We start from the raw sequence: 6,769 nt of genomic DNA, 5'->3' as shown, positions 1-6,769 counted from the left end.
CTTCAGTAAGACTTACTCCCAGGTAAGTGTGTGCAGGATCATGTTTAGTAACTTTGTAAATGTTGGAATAAAACAACCCTGAATATTATTTAGCATTTAATCTGTGTCCCAATGCGTGTTTTTATATAGCAGGCCCCTGCCCCAAGGGGCTTACAATATGAAATTTAACAATGAGGGCAGAAATGAGAGGTAAGAATCTATTTGATGCTCCATCTTGGGGTCGTAACCCCAACAGTGGTGCGTAAGCTATTGCCCTAGCATAATGTGGTCTAAATTATTTATCTGGGCTGACAATAATGAATAATAAATAATAAAAGTGCTCTCCGCGTTTTGATAAGAGCAAAGGGGTATGCATGTCACTCTGGGAGAGGCAGAAGTTTAACACCAATTTGTCAAGATGTCTTTGGCAATATTTCCCCGAGGACCACACACCGAAGGAGTGCTTTAAGTAGCTTGAAAATTCTGCACAAGTGGTTTCCACTCTTGTACCATGTATGAGTTAAATGCAACAGCTTGTCGAAGGTCAAGTCCTATTTTTATTACGTAAACTGGGAGAATTAAAGGAGGAGAAGGATGGAAAAATACCTCTGGGTGTTGTTTTTCATCTTAACAGCTCTGTCAAAGCAGCAGTTTGAGAGGATGCTTGGAAGCAAGGATATTGATTGCCGAAGTTGACCACACATCGACCAAGCAGACCCATTTGTTTTGTTTTGTTTTTTTATGTATATATAAAAATCTATCTTGCTTTTCTTCAAAATAACTCAAAGCAACTGCCAGTTAATCAAAATATCAATATAAAAATAGCCAACAGGGGGGAAATGAGCAACAGATAATCAGCACATACAAGGAGATTGAACAGTAACAGAAGAAATCATAGCTTGCCATCAATTTATCCCAAAGGCTTCATGGAAAAGCTGCAATTATGTCCAAGAGTAGAGAATGTGGCTCTCCAGGTGTGTTTGGACTTCATAGCCCATCATCTGTGACCACTGGCCATGCAGACTGGGGCTGATGGCAGTGGTAGATGTAGCATCTGCCTAGGCAGATAACTATCCTCAGGTCCTCTACATAGGCTGACTATTGGGTTTTTCTGGGCAGGAAGAAGTATAACAGGGAATCCTATTCAAGGTAAGCAATACTGGGCTTAAAAGGTTAAAAAACAGCATCTTAAATTTGATCCAGACTCCAGAAATGAACAAGCAGCAGAAGCAGATCAAATCAGACTGGAGTTACAGGCTGGGTCTGGCATCACCTTTTAGGATCAGTTGGAATTTTTAGTGCGTTTACAAAGGGCAGCCCCAGATGGAGCACATTGCAGTAGTCTAGTTAGGCTACTAAAGCATGAATGGCTATGAACATAGTGATGGTAAAGACAGAAGAATCTGTATCTGCTTCTCTGCTGTGAAAATGTAGCTTTTCCATACTTCCGCAAGTGTGCATAAATTTGTCAAAGATGAATGGTCTCTCCCTCTGATAGTAGTGGCAATTAGTGGCAGGACCTTTTACTGGTGGGCATTTTGTCAAAGTATCTCTCCCCCCCCCCCGCCCCATCAAGTAGTCATTAGCAAAAGAAATGTTTTTGGGGGGGGGGGACTATGTCTGGCTTTAACAGAACTTGGTTCTGCTCCAGAATTTTAATCTTGAAACAAGACACACATTTCACCTCAATCTAGCCAATGGTGCTCAACATGAATTGGTTTGTAGGCTCGTGCGCCTTCCAGGATCCCATAGTGCAGCCATGTTAAGAGCCTCTGTTTCTGTGAGGTTAAGGACAAGGCTTTTGGGGTAAAAGCTGTCACACCTTGGGGAATGCGGCCAACACTTTTTAAATTTATAGCTGGAATGTGAGAGGGCTGACAGGCCTCAAACAGGTTCTGCCATTCCTCCCCAAACAAGATGGCATTCTGGCCTCCTCCTTTTCGTTTGCAGAAGCAAGAGCTGCGAATTTGCAGGTGCTTCTCACAGGAATGTTGTTGAGTCCGGCTGAAGGCAGCAGCTGTTTTCCTGGGGAGAAAAGCGAGTTGGAAAAAGGGAGAGACTCTGTACTGTCACAGAGCTAGGTGTGAAGGCCATTGTCCTAGTTGCACCTTGGACTTAAAATAACCACACACACCTCTACCAAAATATGCGAATAGTAATATATTTTGGAACTGGCCCTCTTGTGAGAATGACATGTCTCTCTATGCATAGGTGTAAACTTGACAGGCTCATACAATGGATTTAGGGCGCACCCACAATTCTGTTTGCCCCACCATTTCCCCCTAGGAAACCCACTGTTTAGCACTAAATCGGAACAAATGGCAATTGGGTTTTCCACAGATTTGCCTTTTGTCCATTTTTTCGCTAGAGAGCAGGTTTTCCTTGGGGAAAACAGCAGGGCTATGGCCGAACTATTTTTCCTAGAAAAAGAGGTGCTGGAACTCACCATGAACACCTCCCTCATTCTCTTATAATGGCAATGGCGCCCACCTGAGAGGGGCACCGGAACTGAGTTCTGGTGAGTTTCGTCCAGAAAAAAAAAGCCTTGGCTAAACCACTCAGACCTGTACCTAGAAAGCACAGAATAAGCGAAAAACAGCTCAAGCCCATGCTTTCTATTCTTATTAAGAATTTACACCCTGCCCTAGGTAACTTAATCCATCCCCCTCGCTCTTCCTGCTTTCTTTGGAGCTCAGACTAGAAGGCTTCAGGTGGGCCCAACAGACTGCAAAGCTAAAAGGAAGACTGAACTAGGTAAGCCAAGAGCCTCCATAATATCAAAACTAGGGACTTTTTTCAGCCGGAACTCACCGAAACTCAGTTCTGGCACCTCTCAGGTAGGCGTCATTGCCATTATAAGAGAACAAGGGAGGTGTTCATGGTGAGTTCCGGCACCTCTTTTTCTAGAAAAATAGCACTGATTAAAACACAAATTAAATCTCCAACATGTTTTATAGGGACAATTAGCCATTTTGTCACAGTTTGTTTGTTTTTTTTAATAAATGTTTATTAAGGTTTTACAAAACATAAAAGTCATCAAATCACATAAATCAAACAATCAGATATAACAAAACAAAGAACAGAAAAACAAAAAAATACACACTTAGCAAAGAAAAAGAAGAAGAAAAAAGAAAAATCCACTTTTAAATTTCAAAATTCCATATCCCTCTGTCCTGACCTCCTCACATCTCTCTTTTTTGTGTTCCTCTTTATTCCGTCAAATTCAGCAAATTCTAACCCTCTTTCAAACCTCATTTATAATTATATATTTCCACTTATTATGTCTCAAATTTCCCTTATCTTGGTCCTTTACTCCACCTTGTATACTTTGACATAATATTATTCTAGTCATACCCCCCTTCTCCTTTTTAAGATTCTTCTTTTCATATCTCTTTTAACCATGTCCCAAATGCCATGTTACCTACCCTTCCCACATCATATTAACACTCAAACATTTTACAATATTTTTGTAGATAGTCCTTAAACTTTTTCCAATCCTCTTCCATCAATTCTTCTCCCTGGTCACGGACTCTGCCGTCATTTCTGCCATCTCCATATAGTCGATCACTTGCATCTGCCACTCTTCCACGGTGGGTAAATCTTGTGTCTTCCAATACTTAGCGAGAAGTATTCTTGCTGCTGTTGTTGCATACATAAAAAATGTTCTGTCTTTCTTTGGCACCAGTTGGCCGACTATGCCCAAAAGGAAGGCCTCTGGTTTCTTAGGAAAGGTAAATTTAAATACCTTCTTCAGTTCATTATATATCATTTCCCAGTAAGCCTTAACCTTTGGGCACGTCCACCAAAGATGAAAGAATGTTCCCTCAGCTTCTTTACATTTCCAGCACTTGTTGTCAGGCAGGTGATAAATTTTTGCAAGCTTAACTGGGGTCATGTACCACCTGTAAATCATTTTCATAATATTCTCCTTTAAGGCATTACATGCCGTAAACTTCATACCGGTGGTCCACAACTGCTCCCAGTCAGCAAACATAATGTTATGACCTATGTCCTGCGCCCATTTAATCATCGCTGATTTGACCGTTTCATCCTGTGTATTCCATTTTAACAGCAAGTTATACATTCTTGACAATATCTTAGTTTTTGGTTCTAGCAGTTCTATTTCCAATTTTGATTTCTCCACCTGGAAGCCAATTTTTTTATCCAGATTATAGGCCTCTCTTATTTGATAATAATGAAGCCAATCTCGCACTTTATCTTTTAATTTCTCAAAACTCTGCAATTTCAATTTGTCACCTTCTTGCTCCAGAATTTCCCAATATTTTGGCCATTTGGCCTCCATATTGAGCTTTTTCTGAGACTTAGCTTCCATTGGCGACAACCACCTTGGGGTTTTGCTTTCCAACAAGTCTTTATATCTTATCCAGACATTAAACAATGCTTTCCTGACAATATGGTTTTTAAATACTTTGTGTGCTTTAACCTTGTCGTACCACAAATATGCATGCCACCCAAAAACATTATTAAAACCTTCTAAATCCAAAATGTCTGTGTTCTCAAGAAGCAGCCAGTCTTTCAGCCAGCAGAAAGCTGCTGATTCATAGTACAATTTGAAGTCTGGCAGGGCAAATCCACCTCTTTCCTTTACATCAGTTAGAATTTTAAACTTTATACTAGGCTTCTTGCCCTGCCAGACAAATCTAGAAATATCTCTCTGCCACTTCTTGAAACAATCCATCTTGTCCAAAATTTGCAATGATTGGAACAAAAATAACATTTTTGGCAAAACATTCATCTTTATAGCTGCAATTCGACCCAACAAGGAAAGCTTCAAATTTGACCAAATTTCTAAATCTTTTTTAACTTCTATCCAACATTTCTCATAATTATCTTTGAATAAATTCAAATTTTTCGCAGTCATATTGATCCCTAGGTATTTCACTTTCTTAACCACAGTTAAACCTGTTTCATTCTGAAACCTTTCCTTTTCCACTGATGTTAAATTCTTCTCTAATACTTTAGTTTTTGACTTATTTAATCTAAATCCTGCCACATGACCAAATTCTTTAATCAATTCCAAAGCCCATTTTGTCACAGTTTGGGGCCGGAGTCCTAGTCACCAGGAAAAACATTCTTGTGAAAAGCACCTGTCAAAGTTGTTTCTGCTCAAATTGCATCTTAAGATGTTCACTCTGAGGGATCCTGGGACAGGATATAGAAAACAAGCTGAATGTTTAGAATCAAAGGTTTAAGAAGACCTGCATCTGAAGTTGTGGCTCACTGTATCCCAGTAAAACAATACTGCCATCTTCAGGACATTTCTATTTAAAACAGGCCCGAATGCTGTATCTGTGGCCTGGTTCACACAAAACCTTTTCTTATGGCAATAACCTTCATGTAGGGAAAACTCTGTACATTGTCACATATGCAGTGCAGCACAAGTGAATGTGTTGTAGCCAGCTAAGCATATCTGCTAGCACAAGGATTTCTGGTGGCACAACTGCATTTCTCCGCCCTCTTTTCTCCCCTAAATCTGTTCTGGGGTTCCCCCACAACCCTCTGGAGCCAAACTGGGGTGTGCAGAGAGAAAAGGGAGGAGAGGTTCCATGGCACAAGTAGGAATTCTTGTGCTAGTGTAAGCCTTTTCAAAACCCAGGACCCTGCTTTAACTCAAGCATGCATTTGGGGACCCCCTTTTTAAATCTGTTACCATATTGTTACATGCTACCCCAATCTCCACACCTGTGTAAGATTCCAAGGGTCCAGGCAGTTACCCAAGGTTCGTGTTTTGTTTGGAAATGAGGCACACTGGAGACTGTGGTGTCTTTATGTTACATGGTTTATTAACACATGTATACAGCCTGAGCCTATGATGGAGGGGCTCCCTTCACTACATTCTCAGAGGGTTCCATTTCTCCCATTGCTGCAGCCTCTGATCCAAACTGTTAGTCTATATTGTGCTCCGCCCCCGCCCTGTCTCCAGCTTGCCGCATTTAACAGACTATTACCCCTCGATCACGCCATAGCCAACGGAAAACCTAAAACGTCCTCCTGACAAAAACTTGGGCATCTTCTTCAGACTACCTCAGAGCTCTGGGAGGGGCCCCACTCATCCGCCAGCTGGCAGAGTCTCTTAATGGCCCACCTCTCAAGCAATCTGCTCAATGCAGGAAGTTGGGTCCAGCTTTTAAGAGTACAACTTCCAGTTTCTCTCTCCAACCACTGATTAAATCCTAACACTTACTAATTCCAGGACCCTTATACCCACAAACTCTGACACCCAAACTCATGACAATATATTTGCATAGTGGTAGTGCTGCCGCTGTGACCCACCTTGGATCAGGGCACGACCCACCAAGTGAAGACCAGTGTGCTAGCAGATCTATTGACTTGGATATTGCCCTCTATTTAAAGTGATTGCACAGGTAGGGGAGCCAGTATGTTCAATAACAGGCATGCGAACACTCACACATAATTTTTTTTTATACCAGTTACCTTGATAATGATGATAGTAATTTATTATTTATATATTTCTCTATGCAGGAAAAACATCATGGATGTAAAACAAACTAGTGCCATGGCTGCCCTATTCAGGTATGGGAGATTTTAACCACAGCCCTTATACACAGGGGCCTCCTTGCATCTTCCACAGCCTCCTCCTAGGGCCTTCCGGAGCAGCATTCCATGAGGAACTGCTATCCTCAGTTCCCCTCTCTCCACCTTTGGAGTATACATCTACAACTGCATTCAAGATGGAAGCAAGGGCTTTGACTCTCATCTCACATATTTTGAGACCATTAACAGCTCCCTTGGCGTTGTCATGTCCTCT

Source organism: Podarcis raffonei, chromosome 1, assembly GCF_027172205.1.
Source record: "Podarcis raffonei isolate rPodRaf1 chromosome 1, rPodRaf1.pri, whole genome shotgun sequence".
Taxonomy (NCBI): Eukaryota; Metazoa; Chordata; class Lepidosauria; order Squamata; family Lacertidae; genus Podarcis; species Podarcis raffonei.
This window is presented reverse-complemented; position numbering follows the sequence as displayed.